This window comes from Spermophilus citellus, assembly GCF_964194105.1.
Source record: "Spermophilus citellus genome assembly, chromosome: 5".
Classification (NCBI taxonomy): Eukaryota; Metazoa; Chordata; class Mammalia; order Rodentia; family Sciuridae; genus Spermophilus; species Spermophilus citellus.
In genome coordinates this window covers 120,236,458-120,260,714 of record NC_138186.1, presented here as the reverse complement: position 1 = coordinate 120,260,714, position 24,257 = coordinate 120,236,458, and the positions used below count along the sequence as shown (strand labels likewise).

Here is a 24,257-nt window from a genome sequence, read left to right as displayed (position 1 = left end):
ATATAAACTTGGCCAATAAGTTTTTTTTTTCTTTTTTTTTTCTTTCTATCAATCACATCATCACTTTGGTAAATTAATGAATTTCATTTGGGTCCCACTACCAGTATGAGGCCCCAAGATAGGGAAACTTTTCCGGATATTTCTGAGGTACATTCTGCCAGGCTTCCTGGGATTCATATTCAGAAACAGAGGAATGCTTTCCACTTCTCATTGTGCCATCACAGGATCCCTAGGGTGAATAACTATGATGTACTGGGAAGGTGTAGGAGCTAGAAATTTTGCTAATGTGCAAGTTACCAGGCATGGAGGAAATAATGGTAACTGGTAGCTTGAAAAAAGCACTAAATGGAAAGTTCTCCTTTTTCTGGGAATTTGGAAGGATTAAGGTAGAAATACCAAGATCACTGGGTAATGTAGATACATCAATGCATGACAGGGCAGATGCTTGAGTATTATGTCAAGGGTTTAAACTGCAATTTTTCCCTGAAAACATACAAACAAAACAAAAGGAAACAAAAAATAAATAAATAAATAAATAAGAAAGCAAAAATCTTACTCTCAGCCTTTGAAAATGAAGAATTGTATTGTTGTTTACTGTTAAGTAAGGACTTAGCACGGTGTCTGACATAGCAGTAAGTACCCTTAAAAAATGTGGAATGTATGACTGAATATACCAGTAGAGAAAAACATTGTAATTAAAAACAGTAACACTAATATTTTCAAGGTTTCCTTTATTCAATGCCCCGCCACCCAAGGTGGTGTCAGCTTTGCTCATTCATTGAAAAGTTCACAGCAACATTTCATTTAACGATTTACCGTTCAGTGATGTCTATTTCCTGAGATGTTATTGAAGCATATTTTTTAGAATTTAGAAGAACAATTTCTTGTTTTCTTGATAATTTCTACTGCAGTTATTAGCCAGAATTCCTTTGTATTATAAGTATCTTTTCATTGGTCTTTTTTTTAACCATACGATTTATTTTTATTTTTTTAGTCATACATGACAGCAGAATGTATTTTGATATGTAATACATACATGGGATGTACATACATCAATCATAATGTCTATTCTATTCTGCTGCCCTTCCTATCCCTCCTACTCCTCCCCTCCTCTCCCATCCTTTCTCTCTATCCAATCTAATGTGACACACATTTTTTTTTCTTTTTCTCATCACAACACCATGTATGTATTCTGTATAACAATGAGGTTCTCCTTCCATCTTCTGGTGCAACTCCCCTTCTCCCTCTTTTTCCCTCCCACTTCATTGGTCTTTTGTTTTCACCTCCAGCAGTCCTATTCTCTTTCAATTACTATGACTTTGTAATGTGTCTTTGTGTCTGGTAGGGACAACCTCACCTTTGCCATCTTTTTTTTTGGGGGGGGGGGGTATTAGGGATTTACATTGGGTGTGCTTTACCAGTGAACTACATCATCCGTTCTTTTTCTTTTTCTTTATTTATTTATTCATTTATTTTTGAGACAGAGTCTCACTAAATTTCTTAGGACCTTGCTGAATTGTGGAAGCTGAACTTAAACTTGGAATCCTTCCTTTTCAGCCTCCTTAGCTATTGGGATTAAAGGAGTGCGCTACTTCCCCCCCCCTCCCCCTCGCCATTTTTTGCCCTTCATGATCATATGAACTCATGGATATTATTCTTCAACATGCATTTTAGAATTAGTTTAAGTTTCTTCAAAATTCTAGTTGGATGTTTCTTTGGAATTGCATGAGTGTACAGGCTTATTTGTGGAGAAATTATCCACATTATAACACTAACTTTCTATTATCTCTCTCTCTCTGTGTATGTGTGTGTGGTGTTCTTTAATGACCTTTTAATAGAATTTTAAATTTTGGTCATAAAGACCATGTGAACTCTCCATAAAGCTAATTTCTATATTTTATAGTTTTTGTCACTTTGTAGATTGTTTTGAAATATCAACTGTATTGTACTTATTAGATAGAGATTGTGTAAATTAGTAATTCTTAACTATGTAAAAATAAATCATTTGGTCAGCTTTTACAAAATAATCATGCTCAGACCCTATTCCTGATAATTAAATCCAAATTGAGTCTACATTGGTGAAATACATATGGGTTTGTGATTGTCATCTCCCTTTGATGTACTGTACATTTTAACAGTAATTATTATCCACACTGTCCCTTATGATGTTTTCAACTTTAACATCTACTTTTCCTTATGTTAAAAATTTTAACATTGACTTTTTTTTTAATTTCCTGTGTTTCTGTTATAAGTCTTCAAAATTTGGCTTTCAAACTTTCTGATTCTTATTGTTCTAAATATTGATTTTGCAAATGAGATGTTGTAGCTTTTTAAATAAATTGGAGAAGTGTCTTTTGACTAATTTTATCATTCTTAAAAAATTTACTCTTGCCCACTTATTGACTCTACACTTATGTCTGCCATCTCATTTTGTGATTTTTTTTTTTTTGTATATATGTGTGTATGTATGTCTGCAACTCTAAGCACTTGGATTTTGATGACCAACTAACACACACCAACTTAAGTTTATGAAGTCATAGAGGAGTGCCAGATTTCTGACTGATGGCAGCTCCTAGATTGGTTCTTTGGGCAGTCTGAGAAAGAGAACAGAACATAACCAGAATGCTCTTTAACTTAGGCCACTTCAGTTGGTTATTTCCTTCCTATTTAGAGACCAGTTTTCTTTCTTATCTTTCTACAGTAGCTTTTAAGTATTCCTGTGAATGCCTTAGAACCAATCACCTCTATCCTTGCTATACATTATAACCATTGTGGGGCTAATTAAGAAATATCAATGTTTGAAAGTTACCTGAAATTATTATCATTGGAAATTATACCATTTGGAAATTGGTATTTTTCTTCCTTTTAAAGCCCCATGTCCTTCAGGGTTCTACTGGGCAGCCAGTAGCTAAACCCCACTGTATTACAAATAACCAACGTCCATGGTTCATAATGTTCACATACAAGATCTTGGTCCTGGGATTATGCTTTCCTGGAAAGTTTTGTAAGCCTCCTACATGGGGAAATCTGTTTGTTGGATTGTGTGTATTCTGAATTCTGGACCTTCCTGACAAGTCTCATAGAACATTTGTGAGTGAGATAGAGAGTGCGCTATCCTGCTCAGACCTTCCAGCTAATTACTTCTGGATTAATCTTAACCAAGGTAATGTGGAGGGGGAGGAGCTTAGAATAAGACACAAGAAGAATTTTGTATCTGAAGCTTTGTTGTCTCTCCCAAGCCTTCTCTTGCTCTTCACTTCTATAGGCCCCCTACCCAGGGACTTAACCTCTATCTTTTGTAGGTTCCACATAGGACATTTTTGTTAGGTGTGCCATAAAGCTTTAAATACTGTCAAAGTCTTCGTGTATGCTCTGATGTTGAATGCTTGGTTTGGGAGCAGCATTTCCTCTGAGTTCTTTCTTCTGCCCACACTGCCATTGTTCTTCAGCTAGTGTTGATTTGAATGTTGATAATATCTTGTAGGCTACTTTGCCATCTTCCTGAGGACAAGGGCCTTCATCTCTGATAACTACTATTTCCTCTGGCCCCCCAAAAGGCTTTGCTTGGCCCTCAAAATCATCTTTATTCATTGCTGTTATCTTCAAATAGTGAGTTTTTCCTTCTTAAACAGCTTAGATTTTCTAAGTTTCAATGCAAATGTTGGAATTAATCTTGAACAATATGTATTAATTCAAAATGCAAGTAGACTGCTATTTAGTCATGTAATGAGATGTGTGACTATGATTTCAATTTTGGCATGATTCTTAGTAGTTTCAGTGAGTTTATAAATATCAGTTTATACTTAGCATGCCACATTTATTATGATTGATACAAATCAGTCTATTGTGTTTACTCTGAAAATATAATATTTTATAGAGGACATAGACCTCTAATATATTTTAGTTTCCTGGTTTTTTTTAATATATAACGTTTCTATAATATCTAAATTTTCTGTGGCAAATAGTCTACAGGGAAAGTAAAATAGTAAAGGATATTTTATTACACCATGCAACACAGAAAGGGAAAACAGTTGCTAAATTTCTGGTAGCAAATAGAGTCTACAGAGAAAGTAAGATATTTAAGGGTATTTTATATACCATGCAACACAGAAAGGGAAAAACACGTAAGTTCTGGAGTGAATAAATCAAGTGCAGGACATACCCTGCAGCCTCAGGAAGCAGGATGTGTTTGCAAAGAAGAAGGCAAGTTGTGGTACAGGTGATAAAGGGATCCAACAACCAGACACAGAATGGTCCTACAGAGAATTACATACCTAAGGACATGGATGTTGTCTTTATACAAAATCAGTCTGAGAGAAGAGTCTATCACAGCTAATGGAAAGGGAAAGAAGAAAACTCTAAATGGGTTATGAGCAATTTAGTGAAAGAATAAAACAAAAGGGGTAGGGGCAGGGAGAAATTGAGAGAGCGAGAGCGAGAGAGAGAGCGAGAGAGAGAGAGAGAGAGAGAGACAGAGAGAGAGAGAGAGAAAGAGAGAGAGAGAGACAGAGAGAGAAATGAGGGAGAGTAAAACAAGCATTTGGTACAACTAAATGAACAGATTGGGAGAGTTTTGTTTCTCCCTTTAAGAAAATGTCACAATTTAAATGGAATTTAATAATTTCTAAAGCTTATTTGTTTTCCTTTTATTATGGTCACCAACTTACCCAATATAGTTCACTTATTGTTATTTTTTATCTTTAATTATCAGTTTATCTGCTCAAAAATTAAGGAATAACTTAGATATAAAATAATTATACTTTATAATATCAGTATGAAATATTAATCTCATTTTTTGGAAAGAATAAAAAATGCTAATTTCTCATATCTATAATAACATATGCATCACTATATTGTGTTTGAAACATTAAATATCTTTTTAAATTCAAAGCAGACATTTAAATTGAATAAATTCTAAGTGAATTATTTACTCACTAATTTTCTTATAGGCAATGGAACATTTAGATTTAGAGTTTGTTCATGTAATAAAATTAAAATAAACTTTGCACACAATTTTAAAAGATTCAGAAGCAGGACAATGGTATGTATCTGACTAGTGAATTGAATTAAAAGATTATGGGCAAAATCTGTACTAATATATTTGAAAAGGAAAATTCTGTGATAATTACCATGTCCTGCTTTCAGTTAATGAATGGAAAGCCTTGCTGAAGATCTACAGACTCTTATTACAGAGGTTACATGGGAATACTAATTATTATTGTATTATTATCTAAAAAACATTGTCTTGTCTTTAAATATGAAAAATCTGAATATTTTAAATAAATTCAAACACTGCCCATCTCTTGAAAAGTCATTGCAGTTGTTTTCCCCAGACTAAATACTCCACCACTTTGTGAACCAGGTATGTTTGGAGGTATCTAAGTGGCTGAAAATAACCAGATAGTCAACAAACATCTATAATCCTACCAAGACAGTTTACTGGTGATTCAGTAGTCTCTCAGTTCCTTGAATTGAAAAGCTAGGCATTTTTTTTTTTTTCCCTCAGTTGATAGATGTGACTGCTTTCAAACTCAGATTTTGCCTAAAGCTCTTAATTTGAAAAATAAGTGCACATACTTTATCAGACAAGCATGTTTGAAGTTTGAAGTTTTGGATTTAATTTGTTCTAAGACAATTAGAAACTTTCTTAATTACTGTTTTAGTCTTCTAAAAACTAATGAGAGAGAGAGAGAGAGAGAGAGAGAGAGAGAGAGAGAGAGTTTGTGTAAATATAACCACTGCTGTGTTTTCTTGAAATAATAGCCATATGTGAATTATTGATAAGTAACCCCATGGATTATATTCATTGATCCCTTTTTCCTTTGGCGTGGATGCCATTATTTCTGATGTTTTTAAGATTGGTGCCAGGGGTGACACAGACTGAAGGAGCTGCTACCACAGGCATGGTCTGTGCCCCTGAATGAGCACTTCACAGTCAGGCTGTAGTGTACTTACTAAATTATTCCCAATAATTTAGACACATGAACTAGAATACAACCAAAATTTTCATCTAGATTCAAATGAAAATTAAGCTAACACTTTAGTGTGAAGATGTCAAAAATAAATTGTCTATTTGCATTCCTGTTCTGGTTTACCACATTTTCCAGTTTTGAATAGGATCAAACTAAAGGAATCTTCATAAATTAGCATGCTAACCCAAGAGAAAGCAATTATCCAGCATCATAAATCTCAAAATAAGAATTCTGCTGGTAACATTTTGTAAATCTCACTGATATATGAGGACCTTGGGCTATGTATTTGGGTAGGGCTTGCACTTAGCGATCATTGCAAAAAATAGAGGGAGAATTAAAACACCAGAAATATAAATTTAAAAAACCCTGAGATGTTTCTACTGTTTAAAGTGACTTTTATCTTTTGAGGGATACAGTAAGAAATCAGTTAATTAGTTAAAATCATTTATTTTTCTCATAATAACTATTCAATCACAATTCCATCTTTTTGTTGTTGTTGTTGTTCCAGAGAATGTGTGTCTTTTTATGCAAGACCCTCAGTTGGATCACCAGCACTAAAAAAGGTAAAAGCACAATACTTGCTATGAAAATTTTTCTTCCAATATTAAAGATCCAATAACAAAAATATAAAAAGCATTAAAAATTCACAGATTTTCAAGGTAGAATATGGTGCATTGATATATACATTATAAAAATAAACAAACATATATCTTAACAAATGAAACTCAATGTAACTTGAGAAAATTGCAAATACATGCCAATAAGAAGTTACTATAATAATTGACTACTGTAAACTATAAGTAGTATATATTTATGTACCATAGAGCTCTCCATACAGATATAACCACAGATATATACCATATGTAGCATACCACTGCATGTTAGGACCTAAGTATTTAAAAATCTAAATGATTAAGTATTTTATAATTTACCACATTTTATTTTAATGAACCAATCTATACAAATGAATTAGAAGCAACATTTCTCCTACATGCTTTCTCTAGCAATGTTTTCCTATGCTAGACTTGTTCCTTCGAAGAAAAGGTTTTCATCTCTTTATCATTTTGTTCTGAAAAATAATATTTTCCAGTGCTAGGTCTCCATCTATCATTTTACTCATGTAAGTGAGTAAATATCTTTTACCAAGACAGATGAAAATTTGTCTCCTTTTCGTCAGATCTTTAGCTTTCTTCCTCTCATATTGGAGAAATATATTTCTTCTCATGTTTTAGTTCCCTTTAAAAAATGTCCCTTTGAATAAGACCATCATTTGACCCAATGGTCCCACTCCTCAGTATGTAGCTGGAGGACTTAAAATTAGCATACTATAGCAACACAGCCACGTCAATGTTTATAGCAGCTCAATTCACAATAATTAAGTTGTGGAACCAACCTAGGTGCCCTTCAATAGATGAATAAAAAAAGAAAATGTGATTGATATACACATACACACACACACAGACACACACACACACACACACACACACAATAGATTACTCAGTCATAAAGAAGAATTAAATTATGGCATTTGCCAGTAAATGGATGGAACTGGAGACTATCGCTAAGTGAAATAAGCCAATATAAAAAAAAAAAGATTGAATGTTCTCTCTGATATGCCGATACTAAAACACTATAAGGGAGAATTAGAAATTCATCAAATTAAACAAAAGCAAATGAGAGTAAGGGAGCGGGGATGGGAATAGGAAAGACAGTAGAATGAATTGGACATAAGTTTCCTATGTTCATATATGAATACACAAGCAGCGTAACTCCACATCATGTACAACCACCAGAATGCAATCCTAATTAGAATAAGTTATGCTCCATGTATATAAAATATGTCAAAATACACTTTACTGTCATGTATATCTAAAGAGAACAAATTTTAAAAATGAAAAAAACAATTAAAAATGTCCCTTTATATTGGTAGGTAATGTATTAACTTCTGATATTTTCTCAAGTACAGATGGTCACTTTGTTATTTCACTTTATAAAAGAAGGGTACAATCTCCTCTCCATTGTTTTTCCATTATTGTATGTATTTTCCATTAAAGAATCAGAATGACAATGTTCCCATTTTTTATTCTGACCCTTTGTTTTCCCTGAAGTTTCTAATCATTCTTTTCAATATACTATTTATAATAAATATACCCTACATTTCTTTTATTAACCTATCCTTTCAACTGTTGTATTATTGTTATTGTTATTATTATTTTGGAAATCTTCAATCAGATTTCTGTTCTGCTTTGATCTAAATCAGTAGCTCTGTTTGTTACATTTCTTTCCTGTTCACTGAATTCTGTCTTTTTCCTTCTTTTGCTTAACTCTCACTGCCCCCACTTTTTAAAAAATAAATTCTGGTGTGCTTTAAAGCATGGAGATGATTCAAGGCAGAGCCAGAGATCCTGCCTTTCCCAGTGGTATAGCTGCCACTCCTCAGGGATGCACTCTGAGTAGCAGTGCTCTAGACTAGTGCTGTCCAATGTCCAGCAGAAACAGAATGCAGGTTAAATATACTATTTTGACGTTTCTAGTAGTCATAAAGAAATAGGTGAAATTAAATTTAATAATATACCTAACCCAATATATCTAAAATTTCAACTTATTGATATTTAAACTTATTCAAAAAGTATCTTCATACTTTTTCATACTAAATCTTCAACATCTGGTACATATCCTGCACTTCACAGCAAATTTTGATTTGGACTAGCCACATTTTGAATGTTCCCCAGTCCCATGTAGCAAAGTATTGATCAGTGCAGTTCTACAGAATCCCTTACATGTGTGCATAGGGATACATTTACAAAAAATGCTCAGTTACTGTACAAAATATAAAACAATGTGAAAAATAATCCTAAATGCCTGTTGCAAGAAAGTAAATGAGTGGACTGTGATATAATAATATTTAATTATATTATCATGCAGAATTAAAACTATAACTTCATACCACAGGGGTGAATTTACAAGCAAATTGGAGTAAAAAAAGTAAATTGCATATAATTGCACTTACACAATTAAAAAAAACTAACCGTAAACACATGCACACACACACACACATACACACAAACACATGATAAAGCACAAAAGCAACCCAGTGGAATAGTAAAACTAAAGTTGTGGCCGAGGTTTCCTAACTGGCCTTGGGAGATACTGAAAGAACTGCTGGGAATAGAGAGTTGTCATGGGAGGGCATATAGGAAGTTCTGAGAGCTCTGAGTTTTGATAATAGACTAACTGTTCTGTTGGCTGGTGCAGTCAAGGGTGTTGTATTTTATATAATTATACTGCAAGCCTCTTCACTTACTATATAATAAAATGAGTTTTCTCCAAGAAAACACAGCCCAAGACAATGGCTGACATGCAGGTGTTTGCTTTGAGAAGTGGTTCCAGGAAACAGAACAAAGCATCTAGGGAGAAACAGGGAGGAAGAGAAGGCCTATAGTTATTGAAAACATCTGGAAGACAGCTGGAGCTAAAATCTGCCAGGACCTTCCATGGAACCAAATAGAATATATACCTCAGAATTTTGGCTCAAGGGGAAATGAGGTGCATTCATCACCAGCTCCTGTCTTAGTCCAGGCTGCCCCTGAGGTGCTTACTGTAACTCTCCACCTCCAGGATAGGCAGGAAGGGTGCCAAGGTGGCTTCCACAGGCCTCCCATGCAGCGATTTCAGGGAAGCCTCAGGCTCAAGGTAAGAGGTCATCACTTAGCTGGGGCAAGATGGTTGTGACAGGTGTGACACAACGATAAAAGAAGTCCTAGAGGGTGTGTGACAGGACCAGACTGCATTACATATATTCTTAGGTAGGTGTCTAACATTTTTTAAATGATGTTAAAGGAAAAATTGTCTATATAATTGGCCCTCCGTATCTTCATGTTTCACATATGCAGATTCAACTACTACAGATTGAGAATATTAAAATATAACTGATTTGGTACTGAACATGTAGAGACTTTTTTCCTTGTCATTATTCCCTAAGCAGTGTAACAACTATTTACACAGAATTTACATTGTATTAGGTACTATAAGTATTATGTAATCCACAGATGACAAAGCACATGGAATGCTGAGTATAGAGTATATGCAAATAAATGTACCATTTTAGGTAAAAGAATATTCATAAATTTTGGTGTCTGTGAGAGATCCAGGAACCAATGCCCCACAGTTAGTAAAGGATGACTGCACTTTTCTTTTTCTCTAGGTAAAAATAATTTCAAGGGGATTTTGTACTTATTGGATACTGGAGTGACTCAAACATGGCCTAAGGACCTTTCATGACCTTGCCTTGGTGACTTCTATAACATTGTTTTTAAATGCTCTCCCTGTTTTTTACAGCAACATTCTTTGAATTCACCAACTCTTGGAGTCATGGTAGGACCATCAGTGCCTTTGCGGGGGACCCCACTTCCCTATGGCTTTCCCCCCCATGGTCTGTACTCATCTGTCAGCTGATGGGAGCAGGATTTCTTTACTGCCTTATCTTCACATGCACTCCCACTTTGCCCACTCATACGTCACTCTCTAGACCATGTGCTGCTTTTCTTTTTGTGGTATTTATCAATATCTAGCATTCCATTATACAAATATTTTTGCCTGTCTCTCTCTCCTACTAAAGTAAAATTTTCATGAGAACAAGGATGCTTTTTGACTCATGCCTTTACCCCAAGGGCCTAAGAAGTATTTAATGCCTAATAGATGCTCAATGAATATTTTTTGAATGATCTTTCACTTTTTCAATATTAAAAATCCTGCCCCTAGTTAGGTTTTCTTAAATTTTAGATTTATATACATCAAAGTACTTCACTCATTTAGTTTTAAATTTTTACAATTATCTATCTGAATTTCTTTTGAAAGACTCAATCCAAAGCTAACAAAATATCACTTGCAATATTTTTCAAGAACTTAAATCCAGAGCAAATGCTTGCAATATGTGGCCTCTGTAATCACTATGAATGTTATAAAAGCTAAGCAGACTGTTGAGTTTTAATGAAACCTGAAATTGAACAAATTCACACAACCTCAGAACTGAGTGCTCTGCATGGTAGTTGCAAGTACTGTATGAAGTGGTCATCGGCACCTGCAAACAACACATATCCTGGGAAGGATATTTAAGTGTGAAGAGTGGTTCTGGGATAACTGAGGTGCCAGTCTATGTCTTTGTGAATGTAAATTATGGGAAAGAGAAACACGCTTCACAGTTTAAATTTAATATAATACTAACACTTTTACATATTAATTTAGCCCTAGTTTACTGTTATAGTATTTTAGTTTCTATTTAGCAGTTTGGGTAGCACCTGGTTATATTATGAGTTGTTTCTTTTACTGATAAACAGTACATTTTAAATCAACCAAAATCCATTTATATACAAGAATGCTTTCTATAGTATGTATCTGCTTATAACACACATGGTCTTGCCCCCAAGGCATATGGGAATAAGACCTGGTCAGGGTATATGTATAAGTGTGTGTGGGTGGGGGGGCAGGTGGAGAGAGTATAAATAACAATGAGGATTTTTTATACCAGGAAATTAAAATTTTGGAAAGTGGAAGGCAAATGAAACTTCAGAATTGGCACCCTGGACACCCCTCCAGTTGCTTTTGTACTGAGTACACATCTATGGAGTCTTGCCTTTAACCTGGGATACACATCTTGGGACTCTAAGGAAAAAGACCACTCACATGCAGGACTGGCAAAACTCTGCCTTAGGGCAGCATGAGTGGATCTCTACGTATTAAGACTTAATAAGGATCTGTGGATTGAGTTAATTAAATATCCAATAGCAACAATAAATTAGTTCCTAAAATAAAAGTGTAAATATAGCTTTTGTAGTGCAAATATTTTGTTGAAAAAAAAATCTTTTCTTTTTAAGAAACTATACTGAGAGGTGTAAGGAGGTCTTTAACCCATACTCTCAGAAACAGTATCATTACTTAGCTTCAAACTAAAGATTAAAAATAAAAACAAAGAAAAAGTATTGTCAATTTTTTTGTGTCTACAAAATAGTTTGCTCCTTTGAGTTATTAACATATGAGTGTGTATGTATGTGTGTGTATACAATTGTAAAATCTCTTAAGAATTTAGAAAATGACACTAAAATATAAAAAGACTGAATCCTGAAAAATAATTTGAAGTTAAAAGTGTCTCTGCCCACTATTTCCCCACCATAATATATATTTTTTCCCACTGGATTGGTTTACTTTTGTGTTTGTTTGATTTTGGTTTTATATTTAATGAGTCAATACATGTAAGTTTTTCCAAAGTGTGCTGACTTAAAATGACACTTGCTTTTTCAATGGGGCTTTTCAATCATTGGAATGCTGTATTTATGTACATAGAAGAGAAAAAGAGGTACTACACTCTTTCTAATAGTTAATGTAACATTTTGCCAAAGATTATAAGATAGAACTGAAGCAGACTGGTAAAATTTAGATTTTACGTATTTTTATCTTGCATTGCAGTATGGAGCCACACAACCCTCATTTCCATTGCTATTTCATGCCAAGTACTTTGGCTGCACCATGCTTAAATATCAATTTAGAAAAACATGTCTGTCAGCAGCTCATTATCCCATCAATTTAAGCTACTATATCATAAATTTATTGCAAACTGCAGATGGCCTCAAAGATTGTGTTGACTGTATAGAAAATATGCTGGATGCTTTCTAAATGTATAGCAAAATAAGAGGCTTTCTCTAAGCCAAGACTCTCTATCTCTTTCAGTGAGACAAGAAAATATTTGGATTATCATTCAAATTTTCTCTATCAGTCTTTTAGGAAGCAGTATGCTTTCCAATAAAAATGGGTGGAAAAAGAGTTCAGGAAAGATCTCCATGAAATAACAAAATGAAGTTAGAGTACTCTCATCCTCTGAGAGGATCTCTACTATGTGACTCATAATAAAGTTAACATATACAGACAATAAAAATTTGAAAATTTATTTTTCTGCCATGATAACAAGGTTTTAAAAGTTAATTCACTGAGTCACTTAATCAAATGCAGGAAAGACATTTCAAAGCAATAAGGAAGCAAATCCCCATTTGAATAAGAATAAAAAAGGTACCAATATAATAATACCATAGACCAAGGAACAACCAGTGGAACATTGACTTATTAATCACATTTTATCAGCTATCAGAATATTTACTACCACTATGCCTTCCATGACTTTAACAAAACTGAAAATTAAAAATTATATTGCCTTCAATACTTGTCAGTATTGTGTACTGCAATAAACAGTATAATAAATCTTATGAAGAGCCTGAAGTATTATATGTAAATATAAAGATTCTCCTTTAATAAAATTCTTAAGAAAGTTAATTTTGAAAATGCATTAACAGAGACAACTCTACATCAAGTTCTGTATGCTTCATCTGATTGAGAAGAAGAGAAAATAGTCTGCTGCACAATAAAATACATCGAAGTCTTCCAAAATATGAGCTCTACAGAATTCTGTTCAGAAGTAAATTTGTAGTTTAGAGGAGAAGCCTTAGGACTAGCAGCCAATAGGGTGAATTCTGTTTTACTTGGTGCAATATTTTCAACAAGTCTTCAAAGTTCTGTCAATTTCAGATTCTCATCTATGAATTGAAGACTTGAGACCAAATCATGACTAAAAATCTATTAATAATGACATTCTGTGATTCTAGAGTGAAAACACACTCACTTAACCCAAATTCTTGAAACCTCATGATAATTAAGTTCTTTAAAATGATTTTTTTGCATTTGTTAGTTATTATGTTCTTACTTTTAAGATATTTTACATGTAAAATTTTATGAATATTGATTATTTTTGGTTGAGGGGAGTATATGTATGTATGTGTACATATGCTTGTACCTGAATGTAGTCTGAATAATTGTAATCAATTTGTATCTCCTAGATTTTTTGTACTGATTTTTACTTTTAATATTATTTCACAAAACCATTTTCAGATGTGAGAACTAACTGTGTTGCACACATGAAAATATCTTGAAACCCTAACATGTATTTCTGAGTTTAGGGATTTTTCTCCATTCGAATGTGGGTCCCTCAAATTCTTTGTTGTTTCTTTGTCCCTCTTTGTTGTTTATCAGATTAATTGTTGCATATAGCAATAAGTTGCATACTGATAATAACACAAATAACTAGGCAAGCTAATATTTACTCAGAGGTGCTTTGTATATGTCATTTAATTTAGTAATGACAATTGAATTTTCAGAAAAACACTACTGTCACCTAATTTTTAAAATGAGAAAAATGGGACTCAGAGAACTTACATAATTCTCTCAGTTGCTCAGCTTATGGCACTGGTTTTGAAATCCAACTGAATTTTTAACATCTTTACTATTCTTCAATGCAATTTTTTAAAAAAATCTCTATATGAAATGACATTCCATCCTTTTAATTGCCACTTTTTTGCCATTCTTTCATGGATAAAAAATTAGACTATTTTTAGGTTGTCAGCAGTATTTATAATGCTAATATAAAATACATATAAACCCTTTGTGTATGCATGTGTGGATTATTTCTTTTACTTAACTATTCAAAATAATGGATAAACAAAATATGATACATATATATACACATATATGTATGAGTGTATTTTTGTATATATGTACACACATATTGTCTATACATGTGTAATGGGTGAGGAGAGACAGGGCCATACTAAATTTTGGTGCATTGATCTGTCTGTAGGGATAGTTTCATAGTCAGTAATCATTAGACCATGGAGTTTCTAAAAAGACATAATGAATGAAGGCTTGCTTCAGGCCAGGATCAATACACAGAGAGCCAACCTAGTGGGTCACCGTATCATCTTTTCAAAGAGTTGACAGGAAGGATGGGACAATCTCTGGGGCAGGAGCAGAAATTGGCAAGAACTCAAATGCTCAAATTTGTTGGGAAATTAAAATATACTCATATTCTTCTGAGTGCTGGATGGCCCAAAACAATTACAAGATACCTAGTTTGTATTCAGGGAAGATCAGTGGCAAAGTGGACTCCAAATAGAAAGACTAACTGTGCATTTATTGAATTATTGTACAGCCATTTATTAACTTTTAAGCTTGGGATAGGGCTTTCTCAATAATTCAGTCTACAACTTGAAGATATCATTTTCGTAGACCAAAGGTAATGAAAAAAGAATTTTCCTTCTAATTAAGTGAATTAATTTCCTCCTAGGACTTTGAAATGTATTAAGATAGGTAACCTTTAGTGAATATTCAGCAGAAAAGACAAATTCACTTGCTAAAAAAGCCTAGTTAAAAGGCAGAGTTTCTAACCAACTATAGCATCAGTTCCTTGAATATGTTAATCTTTGAAATAGTCTACTGGAGAAGACTTCTATATGTGGTAAACAAATTTAGCAAAGTAGAAGGGTACAAGATCAACCCAGAAAAATCAATAATTTTCTTAAACTCCAGAGCTAGAGTAACAAAAACAGCATGATATAGGCATAAAAACAGAAAGACCAATGAAACAGACTAGAAGACAGAGATAAATCCACATATATACAAGTCATCCGATCCTTGACAAAATGCCAAAGCCTATGTAAAAGAAAAGGTAACTTTTTAAATAAATAGTGCTTTAATAGCTGAATATCCATATATAGAAGAATGAAACTAAGTCCCTACCTCTTACCCTGCACAAAAATCTACTCAAAATAAATCAAAGGCCTAGGAATTAGACCAGAAATAGTGAAGCTACTAGAAGAAAACATAGGGGTAACACTCCAACATACTGGTGTGGGGTCTGACTTCCTTAAAAAAGCCCTTAAAGTAAAAAAATAAAACCAAGAACAATAGATGAGATAGCATTAAATTAAAAAGTTTCTGCACAGCAATGGAAACAAAGGCATGAAGAAAAAAAACTAGAAATGAGAGAACATCTTTGCCAGCTACTTTTATGACAAAGGATTAATAACCTAATATATAAAGAACCCCAAAACTTAATACTGAAAAAGCTAATAAACTCCTTAATAAATGGGCCAAAGATCTAAATAGACATTTATCAAAAGAAGAAATAGAAATGGCCACCAAATATATTAAAAAAAAAATTGTTCAACACTCTTAGCAATCAGGGAGATGAAAATCAAAAATACACCAGTTTCATCTCACCTCAGAGTGGAAATCAAGATAATTGCAGTAAGGATGCAGAAATATATGTACACTTATATATCATTGGTGGGACTTCAAATTAATATAATCATTTCAAAAGCAGAATGGAGATTCCTTAAAAGACTAAGAATGGAACCAACATATGACCCAGATCCTCTACTCCTTGGTATTTATTCAGAAGAACTGAGATCTGCATACTATAGTGATATGTGAATACCAATGTTTACAGTGGCATAATTCGCAATAGCCAAGTTTTGGAACCAACATAGGTACACATTGATAGATGAATGGATAAAGAAACTGTAATATATGTATATACACACATATATAAACACACACACACACATATATATACACACACACACACATTTATATATATATAAACACATACACATATACACTCACAATGGAATTCTACTCAGTCATAAGGAAGAATTATGTCATTTGCTGGTAAATAGTTGCAAGTGAAAAACATCATGCTAAGTGAAATAAGCCATACCCAGAGAGTCAAGGATTTTTTCTCATACATGAAAGCTAAAGGCAAAAAAGGAATGGAAAAAGGAGATCTTGCTAAAATAGAAGAATGATCAGTAGCATAAAGCAGGGGACCCAGGAGGTCTGAGGAGGGGAGGCAAAAGAGAAGAACTGGGGAATTAAATTGAACGATTTATACTAGTGCATGCATGAAAATGAAACAATACATTCCAATTTTATATATAAATCATAATACATCAATTAAAAATAAATAAATAAATGAAAGACAATAGAATAGCATACATTCCAGTAGGAATCCAGTTTGAGAGAGGGGAATACATGCCATTTAAATTAGAACTATGAATTTTCTTGTATTTAGATTTTTTAATATTCAATATGAGATTTTTTTACACTTGCTTTCTGATATATTTATCATCATTTAAAAAATCACAGTTAAAATCTTTAGTACATACTATGCATGATGGCACATGCCTGTAATCCCAGCAGCTCTAGAGGTTGGGGCAGGAGGATCGCAGGCTCAAGGCCAGCCTCAGAAACTTGTTTAGGCCCTAAGTAACTTAGTGAAACCCTGTCTCAAAATAAAAAGTAAAATGGGCTTGGGATGCAGCTCAGCGGTAAAGTACCCCTTGGATTCAATACCTAGTACCAACCCCCAAAATATTTAGTGCTTAAACTTTGTTTTTCTAAATTACTAGTGGTTTACGTTTGTAAAGAAAATTTATTTGAAATATGCAGGGATCGTTTTTCTTAATTAATTAAAATATTTCACATTCTAGTCAAACTTTACCTAATGATGCAAGAACTTATCTCTGAATCAAACACTTTCTCTTTCTCTCATTCTCACATACACACACACTCACATACACACACACACACACACAAATACACACACACAGACTTTTGAAAAATTTCCATTTGAAATTATTAAGCAATTCCAAATAATCTGTAGAGGTATTACATTTTGTGAAAGTTAAATTGAATCTGGGAATGAGAATGGAATTGTTTCTGGTAAAATAAAGGAAAAGAGGTCTTTACCTGGGAAAGCAGCACATGCATTTCTTAAAAATAAATGAAAACAGTATGAAATATAATATGCATATATATCATAATATGCATATTATGAACAAGATATACTAAAATGGATTTTTATTCATTGTAGAACTGAAGGAAATAAGACAACTAGGTCAGAGAACTTTTAAATAAGCATTATCCCTAAGAAAATTCTGTATTATACAGAAAAATGTCATGGGAAATTCACAGTTTTAGTGAGTCAATTTTTATTAGAAAAAGTAATGGATGATAATATTAAATTCACAGAGACAAAAATGATATAATAATTAAGAATAGCAGATACATAGTAAGCTTTTATACATAAAAACTCCCCACACTGGGCATGCATATAGGACTGTTTCTTATTGGCAATAAGTAGTTTAATAATTAATTATCAATCATGTGACTTAGTTTCACCCAGTGAATTAATCTGTTTCTGTGATTTTTTGCATGTATGTATTTTAAAATTTAAATACTTTCTATTATCTTCTAAAATGTGGTAAAAAAATGACTTATGTCTCTGGGGTTGAAAATTGTTATTTTCAGAGAAAAAAGAGATTTTAAAAATTATGAATATATATTTCAGCTATTTAAAATGTAAAATTAGGGGCTGGGGATATGGCTCAAGCGGTAGCGCGCTCGCCTGGCATGCGTGCGGCCTGGGTTCGATCCTCAGCACCACATACCAACAAAGATGTTGTGTCCACCGAGAACTAAAAAAATAAATATTAAAAAATTCTCTCTCTCTCTCTCTCTCTCTCTCTCTCTCTCTCTCTCTCTCTCCTCTCTCACTAAAAATAAAATAAAAAAAAATAAAATTTTAAAATGTAAAATTAAATGCAAATTCAATTTTCATATTAAGATTAAATACTATTTGACATTTGAATAGCATTAATACTGTTAACTTGGCAAATATTCTTTTTAGACAATTTGATTCTTAATGTTAATATTTGCTAAATGAGCATTGTTTGCTTGTTGAATTATTATTTTACCTTCCATCTCTGACATTACAAAATTGCAATAATGGCTCAAAATTGGTTTTAAAAACAGAAATAAAATAGTAACATTGCTATTAAAATGACAATATTGTCATAAGTATGAACAATGAAAACATGTGCTTCCTCCAGCTTCAATTTATTCTCTAAAAGTTACCCTTCAGGAATCATCTTTCAGTGACCTTTCCTGAACCCATATCCCAGACTAAGTGCCTACAATCTGTGCTATTTTAGCATCCTGCATAAACATCAATTATTACATTTGTGTGTGTGTGTGTGCTTCCATGCGTATGTGTGTGTGTGTGTGTGTGTGTATAAAATCTTTACTGGATTTCTTTCAGCAAGGACTGTGCCCACTCATCTCAGCTGCCTAGTGTTTATCACAGTTCCTGAAACATAGGTGAATTAAATTAAATGTGTTATAGGAAATGTCACATAAACCTTTCAGACCTCAGGGCTTTTTACACATATCCTTATGTTTTGAAAGAGGTGATGAAATTCTGGCTCCGCTCAGGCCTTTCAAATGGCAAAAAAGGAAAAAAGAAATATACACCAAATTAATAATGTAATTTTATTTTCTCTTTCTGGCATTCCATTTCAATGTATGCCTATTTCTTTTCAATCTAGTTGGCATATTTTCTCTTCAATGCTTTTATTATTTTTTTTGAAAATAACATCTGTTTGCTGAGCTTTAAATTAAAGACAATATGTACTTGGTGAGTTTAATTATATAAAAATATTATTGATGAAACTCTACTAAGACATTTTGTATGTGGTCAGAAACTTTATAAAGAGAATAAAATTCGCTGGAAACGTACAAGGCCTTTGAGGATGGATTGAGATGAAATTCTGTTTAACAAAAATAATTTGTAATTTAAAAAATCTTCCTATCATCTAAAGAAAAAAGGAATATGATAAACAAGAGAGAGACAGATAAAGGCAAAGACTTCTGTATAAAGGAAAAAAATGATGCTGGAAGAAAGTTTCTGTTTACAGTGATATTGAATGAATTTTCTGGTCAGCAAAGTTGCATTTGTTTATTTTTACCAATATTTTTTACTAATATGTTTTCCTGAAAGAGAATTCTCCTATCAAAACTATACTGTATAAATAAATAAGTGGGTGTACATGTTTAAGACTTTGTTACAAACACTAAAAAGACTCAGATTTCCAGAAGTAAAACACATGCATCTTATTGTATGTCAAAAAGCAAACTCTAAGAAGAGACGGTCAGTAGTGGGCACAGAATGACAACATCGAATTTTTCCTACCTCTGATCCATCTTCCTCAAATAAATTCATTCCTGATGCCCAGTAAGGAATCTTAAGCCCATCACTTGCCATTTAGTCAAATCCTTTTTATCGTTTCTGTAATAATTAGGCTAGTGCTGCTATAATTTTGAAACAATGGCTTCTGGGAGTCTTTTTTTCACCTTATCTATATATAGGAGTTCTATGAGACACCTGGACGATGCTATCCTTTGATTTTTGAAGACCCATGTGGAATCACAAAAGCAAGAGTAATTATTCCTCGTATGGCAAGCTAAAGGCACTTATAACCCCTTTGCCACCACATTCCCTGAGTGTTGATGTAAATGCATTAATCATTCTGCCAGGAACTGAATTGATATTCCAGTTTGCATAAGTGCATCATGACAAGCAAGGCATTTTATGTTTCAAGGCATCATATTTAATTAAGACTTTTTAACAGGTCTCTTTCCTTCTTTGAAGGAAGAATTGAAAACATTTAAAATAATGTGATCTAGCTCCCTTCAATTTTTTTGGTACCAAGGATTAAGCTCAAGGATGGTTAACCACTGAGCCACATTCCCAGCCATTTTTATTTTAGGTCAGTGTTTCACTAAGTTGCTTAGGAGCCTCATCAAATTGGTTAAGCTGGCTTTTAACTTGTGATCCTACTACCTCAGCCTCCCAATCTGCTGGTATTTCGGCTGTGTACCACCCCACCTGATCACTGTTAGATTTTTAAAGATACCTGTGGCTGCTCATAGAAATTCCAATCATTTAAAAAATATTAAGTAAATAATGCTCAGTTACAGACATATCTCCCTGTTAAATGTGTGTTTGTTTTTATGCACTAAAAGGGATGACTTGTACCTGATCACAATTGCTTATTTTTTTTTCCAGCATAAATGAGTGATTATACATAAAACCCTCTGAGCTCATCCTAGAGAAATTTACATGAGTATTTAAACTATGCCCCATGTGTCTGGGTTGGGTCCACAATGCTCTGTGAATTTAGAGAGGCAACAGTAGTATTTGAAAATGGAGGCATTCATGTGCCTGGGCCTCTGGTAAAGCCTGAATGGTTAATGTATCCAGTCAGTGGGTCCAGTGGACTCATTCTTCTTCATCCAGTCGGGATGTCAGTCTGAAGAATTTACTTCTCTCTGTTACCTGTGTGTGGCCCCTCTGTAGATCACACAGTCCACGGCTTAGGCCTCTGTGCTTGTGAGTTCCAGCCAAATTTGCGCATTTTTCTCTGTTTGTCTGCAGCCTATCATTCCTGCCTGCCCCTGCACAGACTTTTGCCTATAACTATGGGACTTTTAACTGTGGCAGTTGTGGGATTCTGCTCTGAAAACCAGTACAATTAACATTTTAAAGACTCGGTTGACTTAAAAAGCAGAAAATAATAATCCTAAAATTTTAATTATTAAATGAAACCATAATGAATGTGTAGCTCCACACCTGGTACAATTGTCTTTCTTTTATCCTTTAACACAAATCATGGCTTTTGCACCATTCTGTTGAGTACTATCTTATCAGAGTTACCAGTTGTTTGTATGTCTGTGCCTAGACTGAGAATGAAAATCCAATATAAACTTGGGGAAACTGATTCTGGAAAACTCATATTTCCCTGCCTCACATTTATGAAACCTGGCACTGCCTTCCGCGCTCTGTCCACTCTGACTCCTGCCTGCTGCCTCCCTGGATCCCTCCCTACCACTTCTTTCTTGCTTTCACCATTTCTCCACCTTTGAAAATGCTTCTCTTAGTCACAGCTCAAGTACCTTCTTTCTAAAATCATCACTGACACTTCAGGAAGACTTGAGTATCTCATTCCCCAAATCCTGTGTCTGTGTTTGTCAAGTTCTCTTCATGTGAACACTGTTTGATTCTTTTGTGAATTTAAGGAGACACCAGATTAATAACTGCTTGCTATGTTCGAATTCTCAGAAACATAAACATCTTCCTTTTTACAAGCACTATTAATGTCATAGATTTTTTTCATCAGGCACTTAAAACACATATTTAAAAGGCTATGTTTGGGCTGGGGATGTGGCTCAAGCGGTAGCGCGCTCGCCTGGCATGCGTGCGTGCGGCCCGGGTTTGATCCTCAGCACCACATACAAACAAAGATGTTGTGTCCGCCGAAAACTAAAAAAAATAATAAATATTAAAAAATTCTCTCTCTCCTCTCTCACTCTCTCTTAAAAAAAAAAAGGCTATGTTCCCATCTCAATTTGGATCAACACAAATTATTTTCTAGATGATGCCAGTTTTCTTGATAATTGATCAAAATGATCATTTTAATCAATGTAAAGATAATTACTTTATATTCAGTCCTATGGTTTCTTTAATTCTTTTAGTTTTTCTATTTGTTCTTCTTGGTTTAGGCAGAAAGATCTAAAGTTTTAGGCTGATGATGACAAGTTTTTTGTTTGTTTGTTTTAATTTTTTTGGTACCAAGGGATTAAACCCCAAGGACATTTTACCAGTGAGCCACATCCCCAGCCCTTTTTATCACTTGTTTGTTTGTTTGTTTACATTGAAATAGTGTTTCCCTAAGTTACTTAGGGCTTCACTAATTTTCTGAGGCTGATTTTGAAAGTTGGATCCTCCAGCCTTCAAGCTGCTGGGATTACATGTGTGTACCAGCATGCCTGGCTGATGAAGTGTTTTATGATAACCATAAGCAATAAAAATATAACATTTTAATATTTTAAAGTTGTAATTAGGTTACTGAAAATAATTTTTAATTCTGGAGAGGTTATTATCAGGGCCTCTTGGTGGTTGTCTAAGTAGACGATTTATTCTTTAAATGCCACCTATGAATCCTTTGAGGACCTGGTATTGGACCTCAATAAAGGATGAATTCATCTATATGGTAAATATTAGACAATTTACTAGGCTCATTTAAAGTACTTGAGATTATTTGGACAAAATAATGACTACTTTTAAGAGCAATACTCCTTCCATATGAGCATTATTTTTCTTTATTATTGTTTCCTCACCAGTATCTAATCTGATAGCATTTTAAGTACCTTTTTTTCATTAAACCTCCACCAAGCCCTCAATATTTCACCAGGATAAAATAAAATAAACCTCTTCCAAAGCCATATATTATAGGATTTTATAAGACATAATTTATGCATAATTATACTATCAAAAAATGCATAACCAACTTAGGGAACAAACACAACTTCCTCTTGATAAGCATAACTGGTGGAAGAAAATAAATGTAGGGAAATGAAGATCAACATGCAGAGTGGTCATCAGTGTTCAGTGACCTGTGGAAACACTTGGCTAGGGTTTGCACAGGGAATAGGATGTTTTATGTAGAATTGAGAATCCATTAATTGTACATACATAGAGTGAAAACATGTGTTAGTAATGAACTCACTTAATTACATAATGCCTATAAGTCAACTTGAACAGTGCACAAACACTGAGTTCAGACGTGCTGCAAGAATATTAGTACAAATCATTCTGTTGGATGAACAAGTCCAAAGAGTATGAAGAATGACAGCTCTCTGATTGTATCTGATACAGGAGGAAGAGAGATGGTGGAGAATAGCAGACTTGAAAGAAGGCCTGGATTCTAGTCCCCGTGTTACCAGCACAGGTCCTGTGATGGCTCTGAGACCCTGTTGTGAAACAGAATCACATCTGCCCTAACACCCAATTAAATAATGTGGCGAATATGGAAACCATATAAAAGCTGAAAGCTGTAATAAAATATATATGATTTATTTAACATATTATATTTAATCCATAAGAAAGCCAGCTTTTAAAATGGAAAAGGCCATTGGATGGTTTCAAATATATGTACTTATCAAAACCTTATTTCAAACATACTCTCATAGAAAGCCTAATACCCACAATAGATAATAGAAAAGCAATAAGAAATCTATCTGCTAAAGGAAACCCCAGAGTCTTTTTTACTGAGGTTTTCTCTTGTAGGCAGACCTTAGTGTATCTTTGCTCAATTCTAAGGCTTTCAAAATATAGTTTAACTCCAGGCATGGTAGTGCATGCCTGTAATCCCGGTGGCTCAGGAAGCTGAAGCAGGAGGATCGTGAGTTCAAGACCATCCTCAGCAAAAGCAAGGTGCTAAGCAACTCAGTGAGACCCTGTCCCTAAATAAATATAAAATAGGGCTGGAGATGTGGTTCAGTGGTCGAATGTCCCTGAGTTCAATTCCCTGTACCTGCCCCCCACCCCCCCAAAATACAGTTTAACACAAGAGATGCAGTCTAGCTCTTACATTTTGCAGATAAAGAGTGTGAGGACCCGAAAGGCCAAATAACTGATCAGTGGAGACTTGGAGTCTTTTACTTATATTGTCAATAGTTTCTAGGTTCTGGAACTTTGCTCATGTAGTGTCTTCTAGTAAAGAGCTC

General features: G+C 33.9%; 1 long non-coding RNA gene across 1 annotated transcript in view; it reads left to right on the top strand.

Annotated features, from left to right (window-relative positions):
• Positions 1-23,515, top strand: part of LOC308650196 — a 33,032-nt gene extending 9,517 nt beyond the window's left edge. Inside the window, exons 2-3 of the long non-coding RNA XR_014022276.1 lie at positions 6,481-6,535; positions 23,407-23,515. This is a non-coding gene — a long non-coding RNA (uncharacterized lncRNA). The remainder of the gene's footprint in view (positions 1-6,480; positions 6,536-23,406) is intronic.
• Positions 23,516-24,257: the final 742 nt, after the last annotated feature.